General features: G+C 38.8%; 2 long non-coding RNA genes across 2 annotated transcripts; both read left to right on the plus strand.

Moving 5' to 3' along the window:
- The first annotated feature begins 11,035 nt into the window (after positions 1–11,035).
- Positions 11,036–13,418, plus strand: LOC135606494 (uncharacterized). The gene is made up of 2 exons (XR_010484830.1): positions 11,036–11,448; positions 13,165–13,418. It is a non-coding gene; the product is annotated as an uncharacterized LOC135606494 (long non-coding RNA).
- A 3,748-nt stretch (positions 13,419–17,166) lies between these two features.
- Positions 17,167–20,078, plus strand: LOC135607497 (uncharacterized). The gene is made up of 2 exons (XR_010485195.1): positions 17,167–18,108; positions 19,825–20,078. It is a non-coding gene; the product is annotated as an uncharacterized LOC135607497 (long non-coding RNA).
- The last annotated feature ends 2,574 nt before the right edge of the window (positions 20,079–22,652 follow it).

Below are 22,652 nucleotides of genomic sequence, written 5' to 3' on the forward strand. Positions count from 1 at the left end.
TCATCAATTTCTATCTTAGTGGAGGTGCTCATAGGAGTGTTACTAGCCTTTGAGTTGTTCATATTAAACCTTTTTAATACATTCATGGCATATTTAGTTTGACTAATAAAGATGCCATTGCTTAGTTGTTTGATTTGTAAACCTAAGAAGAATGTTAATTCTCCCATTAAGCTCATTTCGAATTCAAGACTCATAGTTTTAGCAAAAGATTCACGAAGAGATTCATTTGTAGAGCCAAAGATAATATCATCAACATAAATCTGAACAATGAGAAAATTATTTTCAAAATTCTTGATAAATAATGTAGTATCAACCTTGCCTTTTGTAAAGTTATTTTTGATAAGAAAAGAACTAAGTCTCTCATACCAAGCCCTTGGGGCTTGTTTTAAACCATAGAGAGCTTTAGTTAATCTGAACACATGATTAGGGAGGCTATTATTTTCAAATCCAGGAGGTTGTTCAACATAAACTTCTTCAGAAATAAAGCCATTTAAAAAAGCGCTTTTAACATCCATTTGAAATAACTTAAAATTATTACTACTAGCGTAGGCAAGGAGCATCCTTATGGCTTCCAATCGAGCCACAGGTGTGAAGGTTTCTTCGTAATCGATACCTTCTTCTTGGTTGAAAGCTTTGGCTACTAATCTAGCCTTGTTTCTAACCACGATACCATTTTCATCTTGCTTGTTTCTGAAAACCCATTTAGTACCAATTACTAAATGGTCATTTGGCCTAGGAACAAGCATCCACACCTCATTTCTCTCAAACTGATTCAATTCATCTTGCATTGTGATAATCCATGAATCATCTTTCATGGCTTCATCAACGCATTTGGGTTCAATTTGGGAGAGAAAGGCGGCGTTGGCACAAAAATTTTTAAAAGAAGATCGTGTTTGAACCCCCTTTGATGTGTCTCCTAATATTAGCTCCTTAGGATGAGCATCTACATACTTCCAATCCTTGGGTACGGATGTTTCGGAAGTGGATGCATTCAAGTTGCTAGTTGGAGAAGGGGTTTCATTTAAGTTTAAGGAATCAAAATTAACATCATCATCAAGATCATTTTTCTTAATTTCAGAAATCTCATTAAAAACAACATGAATGGATTCTTCAATAATTAAAGTTCTTTTATTGAAGATACGAAAAGCTTTAGAAACCGAAGAATAACCAAGAAAGATTCCTTCATCGGATTTAGCATCAAATTTTCCTAAGTTATCCTTTTCATTTAAGATAAAACACTTACACCCAAAGACTTTAAAATATGAAACATTGGGTTTTTTGTTATTCCATAACTCATAAGGAGTTTTGGTGAGTAAGGGTCTTACTAGTACTATATTCAAAATATAGCATGCAGTGTTTACGGCTTCGGCCCAAAAGTATTTGGGTAGGCTGTGTTCATTCAACATGGTTCTTGCCATTTCTTGTAGATTTCGATTTTTTCTTTCGACTACCCCATTTTGTTGAGGATTTCTTGGAGTAGAGAAATTATGGTTATATCCATAGAGTTCACAGAATTCTTGGAAATCGTGGTTTTGAAATTCTCCACCATGATCGCTTCTTATTGAGGAAATCATAGAACCCTTCTCATTTTGAACAAGTTTATAGAACTTGGTAAAATATCTAAGGCATTCATTTTTTTGTTTTAAGAAGTAGGTCCATGTATATCTGCTATAGTCATCAACAATGACAAAGGCATATTTGCTACCTCCAAGACTTGATGAAGAGATTGGTCCAAACAAGTCCATATGGATCAATTGTAAGGGCCTAGAGGTGCTTATTTGATTTTTAGTCTTGAAACTACCCTTAATCTGTTTACCTAATTGGCAAGCATCACATACATTATCTTTGATGAACTTGATATGAGGAATTCCTCTTACAAGTTCTTTAGATGATATTTGAGTGATTAGTTTCATGCTAGCATGACCTAATCTTCTATGCCATAGCCAAGCATCTTCATTTAAAACTGAAAAACACATTTCATTACACAAGTCATTGATGTCAATAGTGTATACGTTATTTTGTTTTAATGCAATCATAGACATGTTTTTATCGGGTTTTTCAATGATACAAGCATTGGATTCGAATTTGACAATGTATCCTTTATCACATAATTGACTAATGCTCAAGAGGTTATGTTTTAAACCATCAACTAACAAGACATCTTCAATAAGAAAGTTGGATTTGTTACCTATGGTTCCTTTGCCAATGATTTTACCCTTATTGTTGTCTCCGAAGGTAACATAGCCTTCATCTATGCTAGAGAGCTTAGAGAATTGAGATGGATCTCCGGTCATATGCCTTGAGCATCCACTATCAAGGTACCATCTCTTGCTCCTAGCTTGGGATGGTGTGGGTTTCTACAAGAAAGGATAATTTTTAGGTACCAATTTGCTTTTGGGTACCTCACAAATAGATCTGCATTGTTTATCATGTTGCATAGAGTTTATCATGGTTCCTTTAGGAACCCAAATCAATTTGTTTGGACTTATTTTCTTGAATGGACAACAATGTGTCTTGTGTCCAAATTTACAACAGAAGTTACATTTGTTTTGATGTCGAATATGTAAGATGCAGCCTTTTATGAAGGTGGTTGGATTTTGGTGAGGACTTCTCACGAATCCAATTCCACTTCTTTTGGGAACGTGACCCTTGTTTGTAAGGATCATGTTCAATGACTTGCTACCAACCTCGAATTTCTTCAAGGTATCCTTGAATAGCAGGTTTTCTTTTTGGAAAGTTTCTAAATCATGACATTTGGTACATAAATTTAAACTATCATGACTTTCAACTTTTAACTTGTCAAACTCACACGTAAGACTATCATGCACCTTTTTCGGCAATTTATATTTTCTACTGATACACTTGCATTCGTCAAGTAACTCATTGAAAGCATTTAATAATTCATCGAAAGATAAATCAGCATTTAATAAATTCGTTACCTCCTCTCCAATAGCCATTAAGGCGTAATGAGCAACTTGCTCGGTGTTGGACTCCTCTTCCTCAGATGCGCTCAAATCATCCCATGTTGCTTTGAACGCCTTCTTCTTTGTTGTTCTCTTTTTGGCTTGGGGACAATCACTCTTGTAGTGTCCCGGCTTTTTGCACTCATAGCAAATAACTTGATCCTTCTTGGGTTCAAGTTTATTTTTAGTATCATTCTTAAATTTGTTTCTTTTAATGAATTTTTTAAATTTTCTAGTTAGAAGTGCCAATTCATCGTCACAGTCCTCATCACTTGAGTTTTCTCTCAAGTGATCTTCAGAGGGTTTGAGTGCCATATCCTTCCTGTTCTTTGGAAGGATGTCTTCTTGCTCTTCATGAGCTTTATAAGTCATTTCGTATGTCATTAATGACCCGATTAATTCTTCAAGAGGGAAATTTCGTAAATCTTTTGTCTCTTGAATAGCAGTGACTTTGGGATCCCAACTCTTAGGAAGGGATCTTAGTACCTTATTAACAAGTTCAAAATCCGAAAAGCTCTTTCCGAGTCCTTTTAGATCGTTGACGACATCCGTGAAACGGGTAAACATGTCGCCAATGGTTTCACTCGGTTTCATCCGAAAAATTTTGAAAGAATGTAACAACAAATTGATTTTTGACTCTTTTACTCTACTTGTGCCCTCATGGGTCACTTCGAGTGTGTGCCAAATATCAAATGCAGTTTCACAAGTTGAAACACGGTTAAACTCGTTTTTATCAAGTGCACAAAATAAGGCATTCATAGCCTTTGCATTAAGAGCGAAAGCCTTCTTCTCCAAATCATTCCAATCGATCATTGGAAGAGAAGACTTCGAAAATCCGTTTTCGACAAGATTCCACAGTTCAAAATCCATAGAAATAAGAAAGATCCTCATTCGGGTCTTCCAGTAGGTGTAGTCCATCCCACTGAACATGGGTGGACGCGTAATAGAATGCCCCTCTTGGTTTCCGGCGTATGCCATTTCTCTTTGGGTTTTAATCCGTTAGAGAGTTAACCTTGCTCTGATACCAATTATTAGGATCGAGAGCACTAAGAGGGGGGGGGGTGAATTAGTGCAGCGGAAATCTTTTAGCGATTAAAAACAAAAGCTGCGTTCGTTCGATAAAAATCAGTTTTGAAGCAAAAGCTGACTCAAAGATAACTTATGACTAAGTGCAGTTTATGTCTAAACGTAGTTTACGTCTAAACACAATTTACGTTTAAATGCAGTTTGCGTCTAAACGCAGTTTTACGTCTAAACGCAGATTTACGTCTAAACGCAGATTTACGTCTAAACGCAGATTTACGTCTAAAACGTAGTTTTACATTTAAACGTAGTTTACATCTAAACGCAGTTTTACGTCTAAACGTAGATTTACGTCTAAACGCAGATTTACGTCTAAACGCAGTTTTACGTCTAGACGCAGTTTCAAAAGGATCTGAACTTTAGAAACTCGTTCGTAAAAGCGCAGAAGACAGTTTTGCAGAATCAAGGCGTAAACGTAAACTGCAATGTAAATATCATACGAAAACACTGGTTTACGTTTGAAAGCAGATTCGGACAGATCAGCACTTAGAAACTTGTTCGTGAAGGCGTAGAAGATAGTTTTGCAGAATCAAAACGTAAACGTAAACTGTAATGTACGAAAACACCGATTTACGTCTGAATGCAGATTCTGAAAGAACAGCACTTAGAACTTGTTCATAAAAGCGCAGAAAGCAGTAGTTATGAAGGAGGTTTGCAGTAATGATAAAGTGCTCAAAATAAACGCAAACCAGAGATTTAGAGTGGTTCGGTCAGTCTTGACCTACTCCACTTTTGGCTTCCTCCACCGACGAGGTCACCGACGTCAACTTGAGGCCTTCCTTCAATAGGCGAAGGCCAACTGCCCTTTTACAGTTTCTCTCCTTTTGATAGGCTCAGGAGACAACCTTTACAGACCTTTCTCTCCTCACTTTACGACTCAAAAACTTGAAGAACAGAAGGAGGAGACTTAAAGGCTTTACAACACTTTTGAGCTCTTAGAATCACAGAAAAGATCAAGATTTCGGTGTAGGTCTGTTTCTTTTCAGTGCTGAATGGGTGGGGTATTTATAGGCCCCAACCCAATTCAAATTTGGAGCTCAAAACGATCAAATCCCGGAATTCCGGGATCAGGCGGTTGCACCTCTTGACTGGAGAGGTTGCACCGCCTGGCAGAGCTCGAAGACCGAGCTCAGGTGGTGCCACCTCTCTGTCAGGGAGGTTGCACCGCCCAGTCTTGCTCGAAGACTGAGCTCAGGCGGTGCCACCTCTCTGTCAGGGAGGTTGCACCGCCCAGTCTTGCTCGAAGACTGAGCTCAGGCAGTGCCACCTCTCTGTTAGGGAGGTTGCACCGCCCAGTCTAGCTCGAAGACTGAGCTCAGGCGGTGCCACCTCCCGGCTGGGGAGGTTGCACCGCCCAGTCTCGCTGGGAGGCTTAGCCCAGGCAGTGCCACCTCCTGGCCTGGGCGGTTGCACCTCTTGGTGCAATCAGGGTCCGAATGGTTAGCTCCATTCGGCCCAATTTCAATCTTTCAGGGGCCCAATTGCCCCAAGATTAAGCCAATGGGATCACCTCCCATTTTCCAACTTAATCAACGTGCTAACTACGATTAAATCTAAGACAATTTCTGCAGCTTTGCTTCGGTGCGTCAATCGCTTCTTTCGGCAAGTTTCCGACGAACTTCCGTCGATCATCCAATGAATCCTCGGTGATGCTCCTGCGGACTTCCGGCAAACTCCTGGACTTTGCGACGATCCACTTGGCGAGTTCCGACGAGCTTCGCTTGGCAAGCTTCTGGACTTCTCGGATCTGTTCTCGCAGAACCTCCAACGACCGTCCGAACTTCCGTCGAACTCTCGAACTCCCAACGTGATCATGAACTTGACTCCGGCGCAACTCCTGCTGCTTGTCTAACTTTCATCGTAGTTAATCCTGCACACTTATCTCAACACATAGATTAGACAACAAATGACAATTGACTTCATCATCAAAATCCGAGATTCAATAGAGGGAAGAAGAAGAGGACAAGAAGAAGAGAAGGGAAAGTAGGAGCTGTGGCAGTGGCGGTGGCAGCTGCAGCTGGTAGAGAAGGAGAGGAAGAAAAGGTGAGGAAGAAGAGAAGAAGAAAGGAAGGAGAAGGAATAGGAGAAGGGAAAGAAGCAGCAACAGCTGTGGTAGGGAAAGAGGAAGAAGGGAAGGAGAGGAAGAAGAGAAGGGGAAGAAGGGGTTGCGGCTGCGGTGATGGCAGTTGCAGCTGGAAGAGAAGAAGGAGAGGAAGATGAGCAGGGGAGGAAGAAGAGGCTGCGGCCGTGGCTGAGGCTGCTTCTGCAGTAGTGCAACTGGGAAAGAAGAGAAGGTAAAGGGAAGAAGAGAGGAAGAGGAGAAGGGGAGGCAGCTGCGGCAGTGGCAACTGCAGCTGCAGCTGGAAGAGAAGGAGAGGAAACAGAGCAGGGGAGGAAGAAGAGGCTGCGGGTGTGGTGGTTGTGGCCATGGCTGCGACTGCGGCTGCGGTAGCTGCGGCAGCTGTGGTGGCTGCAGTAGCTGCTTTTGGGAAAGAGAAACAAAGGAAAGGGGAAAAAAAAAAGGGGGGGCTTTGGCCGTGATTGCGGCTGCGGTGGTGGCGGCTGCGTCTACGGCAGTTGTGTTTGGGAAAGAAAAAGTTGGAACGAGAGAAGGGAGGAAGGAAGTAGTGTAGTGGAAGGGGCTGCGGTTGTGACAGCAACTGCGGTCGTGGCTACGACTATGGTAGTGGTAGTGGCGATGGCAGCGATAGCTGCGTTTGAAAAAGAAAATGAAGGAATGAGAGTAAGAGAGAGCAGGTGACTATGCCTCTATGTTCTACATGAGCTGCAGTTGTGGAGGAAAAAGAGAAGACATATGTAGAACACGGAACAGGGAGAGGACATGGAGGAAAAGTAGAAGGATTTGGGCTGACACCTTCTTTGGATCTTCGGATCAAAATCTTTGAAAGGCAAGTGTTCTGATCCTTTCTATTGCAAGCTTTCTAATCTTTTCTCTTGCAAGTGTTACGATCCTTCCTATTGTAAGCTTTCTAATATTTTCTATAGTAAGTGTTTCGATCCTTTCTATTGCAAATATTTCGATCCTTTCTATTGCAAGTTTCCCAATCGTTCTCCTGTAATTGTTCTAATTTTTCTTATTGCAAGTATTATGATCTTCCTCGTGCAAGTGTTCCTATCCTTCCTATTGCAAGCTTTCCATTATTTCGTATTGCAATTGTCAAGATCTTTCCTTACTGTAATTTTATCTCTACATTTGCTTTGAATATGAGGAACTTTGAATTTTTCTAGCCTTGCATTTGATATATCTCCTGTTTAGACGTAACGATTTAAATCTGTGTAACTTTTGATATTCTAACCTTTCTACCTTGTTATGGTTATAACTTCATGTATTGACCTATGATTTGGACAAAACTTATTTGATCAGAATATAGACTCATAAACCTTTCTCTTGATAGCTTATTTTAAGAATTCAGAGTAAGTTTGCCTACCCAAACTTATGTTTTAATCGAGCCTACAGATTCTGCAAAATAGGGATCGTAATTTCTGACCTTTTGATACTGAACTGCCTATAAGTCCCTGTTGGAAATGTTGATTTATTCAAAGCTTATTTCATTGGAAACTAGACTCGTAGATCTTTCTTTGATACCTGGATCAAAAGATTTAGAGTCCAAATGCCTGCCCAGTTTTCTGTTGAAATCGACCCTGTGAATTATGTAAAATTGAGATTTGTTCTTTGATCTTGGGTTACCAAATCTATTCTAACTCTTTGTTGGAAACTTCGATTCATACTAGACTTATTTTATTTGAAAATAGATTGAAATATCTTTCCACAATAGCTTTTTTGAGTATATTGGAGCACAATTGATAGTTTGAATCATTTATTCAATGTGCCGTTTGAATTCTACTAGAAATCGAGCTTTGGTCTATTTCGCATATTCTGGTTTCATTCTTTTGGAAATTGGTATCCTTTAGCTTTCTTATTCAATTGAGCTTTATATTACTGCTTTGAATTCTTGTATACTCTTGTCCTTAAAATTATTTGCATTCTTGAAAACTATTGTGTAACGTTTATGCTATATCGTATTGACTCATATAGGCACATGTATATCCCATTGTTCCGCATTTGCTTTTGATATGTGCCTATTCCAGTTTCATTCCTTTGGACATTGAATTTATCTAACCTTCTTATTTGAATTGAGTTATATGTGATTGCTTGGAATCCTTGAATGCTCTTGCATTCATTTCCTTTCAAATCTGAATACAATTGTAAAGGATTATGTTTTTTTTTTTTGGTAAGTAAAAGTAAATTGATTATGTGTAAAGTTTCTACAAATAGCTTTGTCTATACAAGTCATAGACAAAGTCAGGTAACTCATTGAGTACACATGCTGTAGACTTTAACTCCTAACTGTAGCGAACATGTTAAGATGTTCCAAGACTACTAGTGGTTACAGCATTTAACATCATTGCCATGATCTTTAGCTAATAGTAAAATTGAATTTGACAAAAATATCTCTTTCTCTTCGTGTAAAGTGCTCCATTTTGAGATTGTGCTCCATGCATGATCTTGAGTCTCTAATAATCTCTGTCAAGAGCTGAGCATTGTTTGTGTGTTAACACTCAAAGATTCTGCTACATCTCTCCTTCCATATCCACCAAATAGCACATCTGAAAGTAACCTTTGCCAATTGTGTAAGAGGTCCTTTTCTTGAGAAACTTTGTATGAGGTCGCCTAATTCTTGATGCAAGTTTGGTTGCGATAGCCTATTGAGTTCAAATCGCTGGAGAATCTCCTTTCATATCCATTTAGTATATTCACAAGCAAACTAGAGGTGGTCAATAGTTTCTTCTTGTTGCAAACAAAGGGAGCATCGGTTAACATGACAGATACCTCTTCTCTTAATATTATCTATTGTATGTAGTTTATTAAGAAGGGCCTGCCATGTACATAGGGAATGTCTCTGTGATCCCAGTTTATCCCATGTCCAACTGCTTGGGATCCACTTGTTATTTTTTTGCCTGATTTGATTCCAAACGGATGTGGCACTAAATTTACCATTGTCATGAGGCCAAATAAGTGTATCTGAAGAGTTGTTCCTGATTGGAATAGCTTTGATAGTCGGCCAAAGTGATATCATTTCAGGAGAAATAGGATTAGGAAGACACCAAGTACCTTTAGCAATGAACTCGGAAACCTTCCAATCTTTGGGAGCCCCAAGGTCTTTCCGTATTCTATCACTATATAATTGAAATATACTCTTCCCATTTATCCAAGGATCGTACCATATATTAGTACTAGTTCCAGAAGAGATTGCATAAGAAATGTGTTTGATTAGCCAATTCCTTGCCTTTAAAATTCCTTTCCAAGCTGTAGAGTGATATGTTCTTGTTAAAATTTTTCAAATTGATTCCTTTGAAAGATACCTAGCAGAAACCCATTGTGACCATAAGGAACATTTATTTTGTAAAAGATCCCACAATTGTTGTACAAAACATGCTTTATTCCAATCTCTAATATTTCTCAAGTTCAGCCCTCCTTCATCTTTCGGTTTACAGATGTTGTCCCAATTTACCATATGCATTGCCTTATCATTTGTACCATTCCAGAAGAAGTTCATTAATAGCCGTTCAATATCTTGGATAAGTCCAACAGGCAGAAGAAAAGCATTAGACCAATATATAGAGTAAGAGTACAACACCGAACGGATGAGTTCAAGTCGTCCTGCTTTTGATAAAAGCCTATTTTTCTAGGAAGAAATTCTATTCTTTATTTTTTGTAGGATAGGCTGACAGTGGGTTTTATGAATGCCAGTGGATATGAGTGGGAGACCCAGATAAGGAACTGGCAGACTTCCCTCATTAACCCCCAAAGTGTGTGTAATAAAGTCCTTGTCCTCAATGCAAGGACCCATATAGATTTTACTTTTCGTATGATTTAACTGAAGGTCAGAAACCATACCAAAGTCATTTAGAATAGTAGATAGGTTCCTCACTGAAGTTGGATCATTCTGGAGAAATATAAGTAAATCATCTGCAAATGTTATGTGTGATATGTGAATAGAACCAGCATTTGGTACCTTAATACCGCCATTCAAGACTACTTGTTCCAACATACAACTAAGTCCTTCCATTGCAATAGTAAAGAGATATGGAGAAAGTGGATCACCTTGTCGGATGCCATTCGTGCTTTCAAAAAAACCAATAGGTGAGCCATTAAAAAGTATCGAAAACTTTGGAGTTTCCAATCAACTTTGAATCCAATTTACCCATTTCTGTGGGAAGTTCATATCGATGAGCATCTTATAGATAAAACTCCTATTAACTGAATCAAAGGCTTTCCGTAAATCAGCTTTAAAACATATTTTCGTCCCTCTCGCATTTGAGTACAGGTCCTTTATCAAGTCATTAGCAAGCAGAATATTATGATATATACTTCTCCCTTTGATGAAAGCTGCCTGATTTGGACTAATGATCTTGTGTATTACCTTTTGCATTCTATCTGCCAACACTTTGGAGATGATCTTGTAAATAAAGTTGCATAATGATATTGGTCGATAGTTTTCTAGTGAATCAGCCCCTGCATTCTGTTAGAACCCTTGCAGAATTCTAAACTTGGGGTTGATCTCTTTAGGGGATCGACCTCCTTGGAACACTATAGGGGTTCCTCCCTCCAAGTTGATGCTCAAAGGCTGCAGAAAAGATTCATCTATTGCTTATGAAAAGAGAAGGAATACATGACTATTTATAGGGCTTCTAAACCCTAACTCCTAATAGGACTCCTACTTAAGACTCTTACTTCTAACCAACTCCTAGTAGGACTCATAGTCAAGACTCCTATTCCCTTACAACTCCTAATTCTTCTCTAAGAAAACACCTCCTACTTGAATGCCCCTCTCAATTAGGACTCTCCTAGCTAGAGTCCTAACAGAATGTCCCTCTCAATTAGGACTCTCCTAGCTAGAGTCCTAATAGTTTTACATGAATGTCCCTCTCAATTAGGACTCTCCAAGCTAGAGTCCTAATGTAACACCCCTCAATTCCGAATGTTCGTATAAATTTTTGGTGATAATGTAAGCATCTATTTTAATTGACAAAAGAAATAGAGTATGAATCAGAGGTAACTTATTTTTAAGATTTGGGAGATCTGTTCAAAAAAAAAAAAAGAAAAAAAGAAAGAATCTGAGGACCTATATGTAAACCCTAAGGACCTAATCGTGAATATGATAAAAACAAGGACTAAACTGCAAAATGCACCAAATGACAAATTCCACCGCTTAAGCCTCTCTGCCTTCGTTGTTAAGGAAGCAGAGGAGGCAGCTCGTGGGTGATCAGGGAAAGAAAAGAAGAAGAAGAAGAAGAAGAAGAAGGAGAAGAGAAAGAAAATTTGGGGCTTTTAGGGTTTTTGCTTTAATCTTGTTACTTCGGGTCAAAATTTGCAAAGGCAAGTGTTCTAACCCCATCCTACATAAGTATTTGACTCTGTTTTTATGTTGATTCAAAATAAATTGGAAGATTTTTATTTAGAAACTGATATATTCCTCTTTGGACATAGAACTATGGATTCTGAAAGTTTTCGGTAAACTGACCCCTAAGCACTGCTTCGGCCCTAAGTTTTAGTACAGAATGAGAATTCAGGCAGGAACTATTTTTGTTTGAAATTAGACTCGTATGTCTTTCTTTTGACACCAATTTGGTAGATTTTGGACACCGAATACTTACCCAAAAATTTGTTTCAAAAGAGCCTATAGACGCTGTAAAACAGAGTTCAAGACTTCTGACCTTTCGAAACTAAAACGCCTATAACTCCCTGTTGAAAATTCTGATTTGTACCAAACGGATTTTATTTGAAACTAGACTTGAAATCCTCTCTTTTGACATATAGTTTGAACATTTTGGAGTTCAATTGCTCATCCTATCGTCTGTTGAATCCGATCCTATAAAGTCTGCAAACCAGTGATTGTGATTTTGACCTTACGTTACCAAATCAGAGGTAACTCTGTGTTGGGAGCCCTGTTTCATATGAAATCTGTTCCATCCGAATATAGACTGATATATGGTTCAACCATAGCCTTCTTATGAGTATTGGAGCATATTTGTTATTTTGAAATATTTGTTGGATGTGCCACTGGAATTCTGTCCGAAATCGAGCTTTGGTCGATTTCGCGTATTCTGTTTCATTTCCTTTGGATACTTGAATTCGCCTAACCTTCTTATTGGAATTGAGCTGGTTACGATTGCTTAGAATCCCTGTACACTCTTGCTTTCAATTCTTTCCCTAAAATGAATATTTTTGTGAGAGATTTGTTCCTTGCATCACATTGTTTTTGAAAAGGCACATGTACGTTTGGTTGTTCCGCGTGTGCTTCCGTTATATGCTGCAATTTGTTGAAACTGCCTTCTTGTACTCTGGTGTGTGGGATTGTCTGGACCTTTGCCAGAAATGGTAAAGGGTATGCGCTGATTTGCCCGCTATGTGGGGTCCCGCTATGTGGGATATTCTGGTATGCGCTTATTTGCCCGCTATGTGGGGTCCCGCTATGTGGGATATTGCTTAGAGCCTGCGATGCTCTGCCGGCCCCCTTTGACTTCACCTAGACGTGGGTGGATGGAGCTCCCAGACGTGGGAGACTTTTGTCAGGTGGTCATTCAGAAATTGATGAATCACATTCTGACTGAGATCCCACTACACCCTCTATATGTTTGATATGACATCCAGAGTTTTGGTGAGTTATTTCTGTTCGTGCTCTGGATAGTTATGATATGATTGCAACGTCAAGGACGACGTTTGAGCTTCTGTATGACATATGAGTTTGATATGCTCTGAAATGCTTCATTCACTGTTGATTTTGCTTCGTAATGTTCCATATGTCGTTGATGTGATTTGGAACATTTTAAATGCCATTGATAAGCTCCGATATGTTTCCTTTGTTTCTGATATGCTCCAATTACTCTATGCCCCATCTGTCAGGAACCAAATATGTATGATTAAAAAGGACAATTATGATTCTGCTCCTAATGATATTATGTATACGAAATCGTATATTCTGCTTCGTGTTTGAAAACTGCATCTCTTTGGAAATTGTACTATTTTGATATGGATATGTTAGTCACTTGCTGAGCTCTTTATGCTCACCCCATTTGTTGATAAATTTTTCAGGATAGCGTAACTCTTGCTTAAATGTTAAGAATGGGCTGAGGCAGCGGAAAGTTTAGAAGACGTTGGGCAGAACTTTTGTTAGCATATATGTAGTTGTGTATAAGCTACCTTGCATCTAATGAAATGTGACTATGAATCTAAACCTGTGGATTTTGTGTAAGTTAAAGGATCCCTCATGTATAGGGTTTTGGAATGTTAAATTAAATTGTGTAATGATATGAACTTATGGTAAATCGATGATTGTGGTGACTGCATAGATTTCCCCACTTGTGGATTTATGTTGTGGTTTTTTTTTTATTTTGATGAGTCGAGTTCAGATTGTATGAATTATCGAGTGATGTGTGCTATGTTTATGAATTGCACAGGGTTATGAATTGATAGATTATAGAAGTGAAATTTTTGATCCGAATGTTTTTCTTAGTGACCTCAAATGTGTGTTTGGATCCTGGGTTAGTTGTGGCGAAAAAAATTTAAATATCATGGATATTTTTAGGGGCGTGACAGAGGTGGTATCAGAGCATAGTTTGAGGATCACTGAAATATTTGATATATTGACGTGCAAAATATATTGAGGTCTAATGAACTATAGTGATTGGTGGAAATTTTCTTTGATGCATTTTAGGAATTTGGGATGATGAGGACATTTGGTCCTCCTATTTCATTGTTTCTGATTAATTAAGGGGAATGAAAGGATTGATTGGGGATATTGAATCAGAGTGACGCAGCAGAAGCATGATGAACCTAATTTCATCGGTGGTAGAAAAATGGATGATGCAAATGGAGAAGATATTTGATGTACAAAATTGTTCTGATGATCAAAAGATTTCTTTTGCCAACTTATATTGGATGTAGAGGCTGATAAATAATGGCAACAATGAAAAGAATTTTTGAAGATCTGTGGCAAGAATGATAAGGACAAGTTTACCAATAAAAATATGATTGGAAATGAATCAGAAAGTGATAACAAGAGGGTCAAGACATTTGGATTTGAAATGGGAAGTCACCGCAAAAGACTCAATCATGTGTGAATTATAAGTTAAATTATGAAACAAATTTGTGTTTCAGGTGACTGGAGTCTATTTTGCTTGCGGAAAGTTGGATCATGAAATAAAAGACTGCCCTTTGAACAATAAGAAAGAGTCATTGCCTCATAAATCATCTGCCCATATCAGAGTGTAGGCTATCACTGAATATGATTCTAAAACTTCTGAAGTAGTGATCGAAGGTATTATGCATGCTTATGAAAGAATGCAAATATTTGTTTGACCATGGGTCCTATCTACGATTTGATTCGTAACATGTAGCCTATCACTTGGGTATTCAACCTAGACCACTGTATTATGTGATATATGTAAGTACAATCAATGGAGATTATTTGATAACGAACTTGAATCTGGTCCTCTTGTCTGATTTTTGTTGGAGAACTTGAACTTTTGCTGATTTAGTTCTCCTAGAGATTTGGAGTTATGATATTATACTTGGTATGGATTGACTATCTTCTTATCATACCAGTATGGATTGGTATATAATGAATGATCACTTTTTGCATATTTGATCAGCCGATCTTTTATTTTGAGAGTATTGGACATTATTTATCTCCTTGCCTAATGTATCCCAGGATGACTTGTTTGGATTACCTCCAAATGTGATTTTGCTTTTGATTTGGTCCTTGGGATAATCTCAATATCTAAGCCTCTCTAGAGAATGACATCATTTGAGTGAGTGGAATTAGAAAAGCAACTACAAGGATTATTAAATGAGGATTTTATTTGGCTTAATATCTTATCATGAGGTGCTCTGGTGTTAGTTAAGAAGAAGGATGGAACATTGAGGCTTTGTATTGATTATAGACAGTTGAATCAGGTGACCATCAAAAACAAATATCCCATACCTAGAATTGATGATTTGTTTGATCAACTGCAGGGTGCACAAGTATTCTCTAAGATTGACCTGAGGTCAGGTTACTATCAGCTAAAGATCAAGGAGGAGGATATTTCAAAAACAGCTTTCAGAACTCGATATGGTCATTATGAATTCTTGGTGATGCCGTTTGGTTTGACAAATGCCCCTGCAGCTTTTATGGAACTAATGAATAGGATATTTCAACCGCTCTTGGATATCTGTGTAATTGTATTTATTGATGACATATTGGTGTATTCAAAGAGTAACCAGGAGCATGAGGAACACTTGAGTGATGTGTTGTCCATACTAAGAGAAAAGAAGTTGTATGCGAAGTTCAGCAAATGTGAATTTTGGTTGAATGAAGTTGCTTTCTTAGGCCATGTGATTTCAGGGAAGGGTATATCTGTTGATCCAAGGAAAATAGAAGCTGTAGTTGAATGGGAAGTACCAACAAATGTAACAGAGGTTAGAAGTTTCTTGGGCATGGCAGGTTATTACAGGAGATTTGTGGAGGGATTTTCTCGAATTGCTCAACCTCTCACCAAACTCACTAAGAAGAATATGAAATTTGTATGGGGCGATGATTGTGAGCAAAGCTTTCAAGAGTTAAAAAGTAGATTGACTAGTGCCCCTATTCTCACTATTCCAAGTGGTAGTGAGGGATTTGTAGTTTATACTGATGCTTCAAGAAAGGGCTTTGGATGTGTTTTGATGCAAGAAGGGAGAGTAATTGCTTATGCTTCTAGACAACTTAAGGGTTATGAATTGAATTATCCAACTCATGATTTGGAATTAGCAGCAATCATTTTTGCTCTAAAGATTTGGAGACATTATTTGTATGGTTGACAGTTTGAAATCTTTACTGATCACAAGAGTCTAAAATATATTTTCACTCAGAAAGAGCTAAACATGAGGCAGCGAAGATGGATAGAACTTCTGAAGGATTACGATTGTGCCATCCGTTATCACCCGGGCAAGGCCAATGTGGTAGCTGATGCACTTAGTAGGAAATCTACAAGTTTTATGGCTAGTCTGGTCGTGAAGCAATGGAAGTTATTAGAAGAAAATTCTGATTTGAAAGCTTTGAGGAAAGAGCAAGACTCGATGATATTGATGGCCTCCATTCAAGTGCAATCTGATCTTATTCAACAAATTAAGAAAGGACAATTACGAGATCCATATTTAATCTACTTGAGGAATGAAGTAGAAAAAGAATTGAAGCCACAATTTCAAGTTTCAAAGGATGGCCTATTGAGATTTGGGGAGAGAGTATGTGTACCAAATGAACCGGATATCAAGAATCAAATCCTAAAGGAGAGTCATACTTCGAAGTACACCATACATCCTGGGAGCACTAAGATGTATAGAGATCTTCAAAGTCATTATTGGTGGGAAGGTATGAAGAAGGAAATTGCAATGTATGTTTCAAAAAGTTTGACTTGTCAGCAAATCAAAGTAGAACACCAAAGACCTGGAGGGTTGCTGCAACCTTTAGTTATACCTGAATGGAAATGGGAATGTATTACTATGGATTTTGTTTCAGGACTACCCAGAACCTCGAGGAAGCATGATGCTATTTGGGTTATCATTGATAGGTTAACAAAATCTGCACATTTCCTTCCGATTAATATGACTTATTCGCTTGATAGACTTGCAGATTTATATGTTAATGAAATAGTAAGACTTCATGGTATTCCAAAGGAGATCATCTCTGATAGAGACTCCAGATTTCTCACTAGATTCTGGAGAAGATTACAGGAATCTATGAGCACTAAAGTTAAGTTTAGCACTGCATATCATCCTCAGACCGATGGTCAGTCAGAAAGAACAATTCAAACACTTGAGGATTTGCTTAGAGCCTATGTTATGGATTGGAAAGGTGAATGGGATAAGAATATTTCACTTGTTGAGTTCACGTATAACAATAGTTATCATTCAAGTATTCAGATGGCTCCTTATGAAGCTTTATATGGGCGAAAGTGCATAACACCTATATGTTGGGAGGAAGTTGGGGACAGAAAGTTGTTAGCACCAGACCAGATACAAGAAACTACCGAGAAAATTCAAGTTATAAGGAAAAGGTTAAAAGCTGCTCAAAGTCGTCAAAAGAGTTATGCCGATAATAGGAGACGAGATATTGAGTTTGAAATCGGAGATTTTGTATTCTTAAAAGTCTCCCCTTCCAAAGGCATTATAAGGTTTGGGAAGAAAGGAAAGTTAAGCCCAAGATTTATTGGACCTTTTGAGGTTCTTGAGAGGGTTGGTTCTGTCGCTTACAGGATTGCCTTACCACCAGCATTGAGCCATGTCCATGATATATTTCATGTCTCGATGATTAGAAAGTATATGTATGACCCTGCTCACATCATTAAATATGAGCTGGTGGAGATCGATAAAGATTTATCCTATGTGGAAGAGCCTATTCAGATTATTGATAAGAAAGAAAAAGTCCTAAGGAATCGGGTCATTCCACTGGTTCAAGTAATTTGGAGACATCATTCTGGAGCGGAGACAACTTGGGAGCTAGAAGAGGAAATGAAAAAGGTGTATCCTCGTCTTTTCATCGAATAGAGGTACGATAAATTTAGAGGACTAAATTTTTCTTTTAAGGGGGGGAGAGTGTAACACCCCTCAATTCCGAATGTTCGTATAAATTTTTGGTGATAATGTAAGCATCTATTTTAATTGACAAAAGAAATAGAGTATGAATCAGAGGTAACTTATTTTTAAGATTTGGGAGATCTGTTCAAAAAAAAAAAAAGAAAAAAAGAAAGAATCTGAGGACCTATATGTAAACCCTAAGGACCTAATCGTGAATATGATAAAAACAAGGACTAAACTGCAAAATGCACCAAATGACAAATTCCACCGCTTAAGCCTCTCTGCCTTCGTTGTTAAGGAAGCAGAGGAGGCAGCTCGTGGGTGATCAGGGAAAGAAAAGAAGAAGAAGAAGAAGAAGAAGAAGAAGGAGAAGAGAAAGAAAATTTGGGGCTTTTAGGGTTTTTGCTTTAATCTTGTTACTTCGGGTCAAAATTTGCAAAGGCAAGTGTTCTAACCCCATCCTACATAAGTATTTGACTCTGTTTTTATGTTGATTCAAAATAAATTGGAAGATTTTTATTTAGAAACTGATATATTCCTCTTTGGACATAGAACTATGGATTCTGAAAGTTTTCGGTAAACTGACCCCTAAGCACTGCTTCGGCCCTAAGTTTTAGTACAGAATGAGAATTCAGGCAGGAACTATTTTTGTTTGAAATTAGACTCGTATGTCTTTCTTTTGACACCGATTTGGTAGATTTTGGACACCGAATACTTACCCAAAAATTTGTTTCAAAAGAGCCTATAGACGCTGTAAAACAGAGTTCAAGACTTCTGACCTTTCGAAACTAAAACGCCTATAACTCCCTGTTGAAAATTCTGATTTGTACCAAACTGATTTTATTTGAAACTAGACTTGAAATCCTCTCTTTTGACATATAGTTTGAACATTTTGGAGTTCAATTGCTCATCCTATCGTCTGTTGAATCCGATCCTATAAAGTCTGCAAACCAGTGATTGTGATTTTGACCTTACGTTACCAAATCAGAGGTAACTCTGTGTTGGGAGCCCTGTTTCATATGAAATCTGTTCCATCCGAATATAGACTGATATATGGTTCAACCATAGCCTTCTTATGAGTATTGGAGCATATTTGTTATTTTGAAATATTTGTTGGATGTGCCACTGGAATTCTGTCCGAAATCGAGCTTTGGTCGATTTCGCGTATTCTGTTTCATTTCCTTTGGATACTTGAATTCGCCTAACCTTCTTATTGGAATTGAGCTGGTTACGATTGCTTAGAATCCCTGTACACTCTTGCTTTCAATTCTTTCCCTAAAATGAATATTTTTGTGAGAGATTTGTTCCTTGCATCACATTGTTTTTGAAAAGGCACATGTACGTTTGGTTGTTCCGCGTGTGCTTCCGTTATATGCTGCAATTTGTTGAAACTGCCTTCTTGTACTCTGGTGTGTGGGATTGTCTGGACCTTTGCCAGAAATGGTAAAGGGTATGCGCTGATTTGCCCGCTATGTGGGGTCCCGCTATGTGGGATATTCTGGTATGCGCTTATTTGCCCGCTATGTGGGGTCCCGCTATGTGGGATATTGCTTAGAGCCTGCGATGCTCTGCCGGCCCCCTTTGACTTCACCTAGACGTGGGTGGATGGAGCTCCCAGACGTGGGAGACTTTTGTCAGGTGGTCATTCAGAAATGGATGAATCACATTCTGACTGAGATCCCACTACACCCTCTATATGTTTGATATGACATCCAGAGTTTTGGTGAGTTATTTCTGTTCGTGCTCTGGATAGTTATGATTTGATTGCAACGTCAAGGACGACGTTTGAGCTTCTGTATGACATATGAGTTTGATATGCTCTGAAATGCTTCATTCACTGTTGATTTTGCTTCGTAATGTTCCATATGTCGTTGATGTGATTTGGAACATTTTAAATGTCATTGATAAGCTCCGATATGTTTCCTTTGTTTCTGATATGCTCCAATTACTCTATGCCCCATCTGTCAGGAACCAAATATGTATGATTAAAAAGGACAATTATGATTCTGCTCCTAATGATATTATGTATACGAAATCGTATATTCTGCTTCGTGTTTGAAAACTGCATCTCTTTGGAAATTGTACTATTTTGATATGGATATGTTAGTCACTTGCTGAGCTCTTTATGCTCACCCCATTTGTTGATAAATTTTTCAGGATAGCGTAACTCTTGCTTAAATGTTAAGAATGGGCTGAGGCAGCGGAAAGTTTAGAAGACGTTGGGCAGAACTTTTGTTAGCATATATGTAGTTGTGTATAAGCTACCTTGCATCTAATGAAATGTGACTATGAATCTAAACCTGTGGATTTTGTGTAAGTTAAAGGATCCCTCATGTATAGGGTTTTGGAATGTTAAATTAAATTGTGTAATGATATGAACTTATGGTAAATCGATGATTGTGGTGACTGCATAGATTTCCCCACTTGTGGATTTATGTTGTGGTTTTTTTTTTATTTTGATGAGTCGAGTTCAGATTGTATGAATTATCGAGTGATGTGTGCTATGTTTATGAATTGCACAGGGTTATGAATTGATAGATTATAGAAGTGAAATTTTTGATCCGAATGTTTTTCTTAGTGACCTCAAATGTGTGTTTGGATCCTGGGTTAGTTGTGGCGAAAAAAATTTAAATATCATGGATATTTTTAGGGGCGTGACACCTAACAGACCCGCCCTCTTCAAATCAGCCTTGTCCTCGAGGCTGATGATTCGTGAATTCTGGGAATTTGATCTTCAAGTCGTCATAGTTCTCCCAAGTAGCATCTTCTATTGGTAGATTCGCCCACTTTATTAGCACTTCATTAGTGGGTCATCGTCGTCGAGTCACGATCTGTCGATCAATAATGGCACTTGGCTGGGTCTGGAGTTCTCTTTGGGTACTCATATTTGGTGGGTGGCTTTGGGTTGTCTCCAAGCACCTATTTAAAACTTTCGTTTGGCTGTTGGTTTGTGGGTGATATGTCGTACTCCTTTTCAATTTAGTACCCTGCATATGGAATAACTTTGTCCAAAATCTGCTCTTGAAGATGCAAGTATAATTTGTCACAAGCACAATGCGTCCCTTATAGCATAATTCTTTTGAGTCTCGATTGTAATAAGCCATGGGGCTTGGTGCTTCCTCCAATTTTTTTATAATCTTACTAGTATCTGAATCTTCCTGCCATTCCATCTTAATATCCTCAAGGAAGTCACTGGTCGGAAGTGAAACGACCGAAACTTCAACTTGCTCGGGTAGCTGCGAAAGCGCATCTGCAAGAACATTCTCTTTCCCCTTTTTGTAAGTTATTTCAAAATCAAATCCAAGAAGTTTTGTTACCCATTTTTGCTGCTCAGGGGATGGTATCTTTCGCTCCAAAAAGTACTTGAGGCTTTTATGGTCGGTTTTATTTTGAAATCGTCGACCAATCAAGTAGGGTCTCCACCTCGTTGCTGCACGCACAATGCCGAGCATCTCCTTATCATATGTTGACTTATTTTGATGGGAGGGAGATAATGCCTTGCTAGTGTATGTGAGTGGTCGGCCATCTTGCATGAGAATGGCTCCAATTCTGACTCCAGATGCGTCGGCCTCATTAATGAAGGGTCGGTTAAAATATTGTAGTGTTAGCACCGGCGTCATCGTCATGGCTGCCTTAAGTTTGTCGAAGGCAACGGAGGCTCTATCCGACCATTGGAAGACATCTTTTTTTAGTAAGGAAGTAAGTGGTGCACTGATGTCGCCATAGTTTTTCACGAACTTGCAGTAGTAGCCTGTTAAACCCAGAAAGCCATATAGCAATTTTACGTTCCTCGGGGTAGGCCAGTTTTGCATTGCTTCAATTTTGAAGGGGTCTTCTGCCACACCTTCCTCTGATATGATATGCCCAAGATATTCCACCTTCTTTTGAAGAAAGCAAAAATTCATAGTGGTTGTTGTGTGTTCAAAAGGTGGTTTTCGGTATGTCTTCTTCGCATACTTGTATTTGATGATACCCGGATCGAAGGTCCAACTTTGCGAAGATTTATGCTCCCTTTCATCTAGCAATTCATCTGCTATTGGAATAAGGTATTTGTTCTTGATGGTTATGCCATTGAGAGCTCGATAATCAATGCATATTCGCCATGTTCCGTCCTTCTTGCGTACAAGTAGCACCGGTGAAGAGTAGAGGTTTCAACTTGGCCGAATAACTCCTATTTCGAGCATCTCTTTTACAACCCTATTCCTCATCAAGAAGTTCATCCACCACTGGTATTGGGTACTTGTCCTTGACGGTGATGCCATTTAAAGCTCGGTAGTCGATGCACATCCGCCAAGTTCCGTCCTTCTTGCGTACAAGTAGCACCGGTGAGGAATAGGGGCTGCAACTTGGCCGAATCACCCTTGTTTCAAGCATCTCCTTTTCGATCTTTTCAATTTCATCTTTCTAGAGGTGAGGATATCGGTACGGTCGAGTGTTCGCTGGTGGCTTGCCCGGAAGGATTGGAATTCGATGGTCATGTTGCCGAGAAGGAGGAAGACCGCGCGGTTCAGCAAATATGTCGGCAAATTCAGTAAGCAATTGGGCAAGATTTTGATCTTCAATTTCTATTTTCTTCCCCTCTGGTTGCTGTTGGAGGTGCATCAAAAAGCCACCATTTATCTTGTGTAAAACTTTCTCCATTCGTTGGGTCGAAACAGTGGTAACGTTGCTTCCGCGCTTCCCGCGTAGGATGATCTGTTTGCCCATACAGTAGCATTTCATAATTAATTTAGAAAAGTTCCAAGAGACATCACCTAGTGTAGTCAGCCATTCTATACCAAGCACTGCCTCATAGTCATCGATTGGTAGGAGGAAGAAATCGGTGATAATTTCTTGGTCTTGTAGTAATAGTTTCACCTGCGGGCATCTTTGGTCGCACTTTAGGATTCTGCTGTCGGCAACCTTTACATCGAACTTGCTGCAACCTTCAATATGCAGTGCCATCTGTCACGCCCCTCAAAAAATATCCATGATATTAAAAAATT

Source organism: Musa acuminata, chromosome BXJ2-3 (genome assembly GCF_036884655.1).
Source record: "Musa acuminata AAA Group cultivar baxijiao chromosome BXJ2-3, Cavendish_Baxijiao_AAA, whole genome shotgun sequence".
NCBI lineage: Eukaryota > Viridiplantae > Streptophyta > Magnoliopsida > Zingiberales > Musaceae > Musa > Musa acuminata.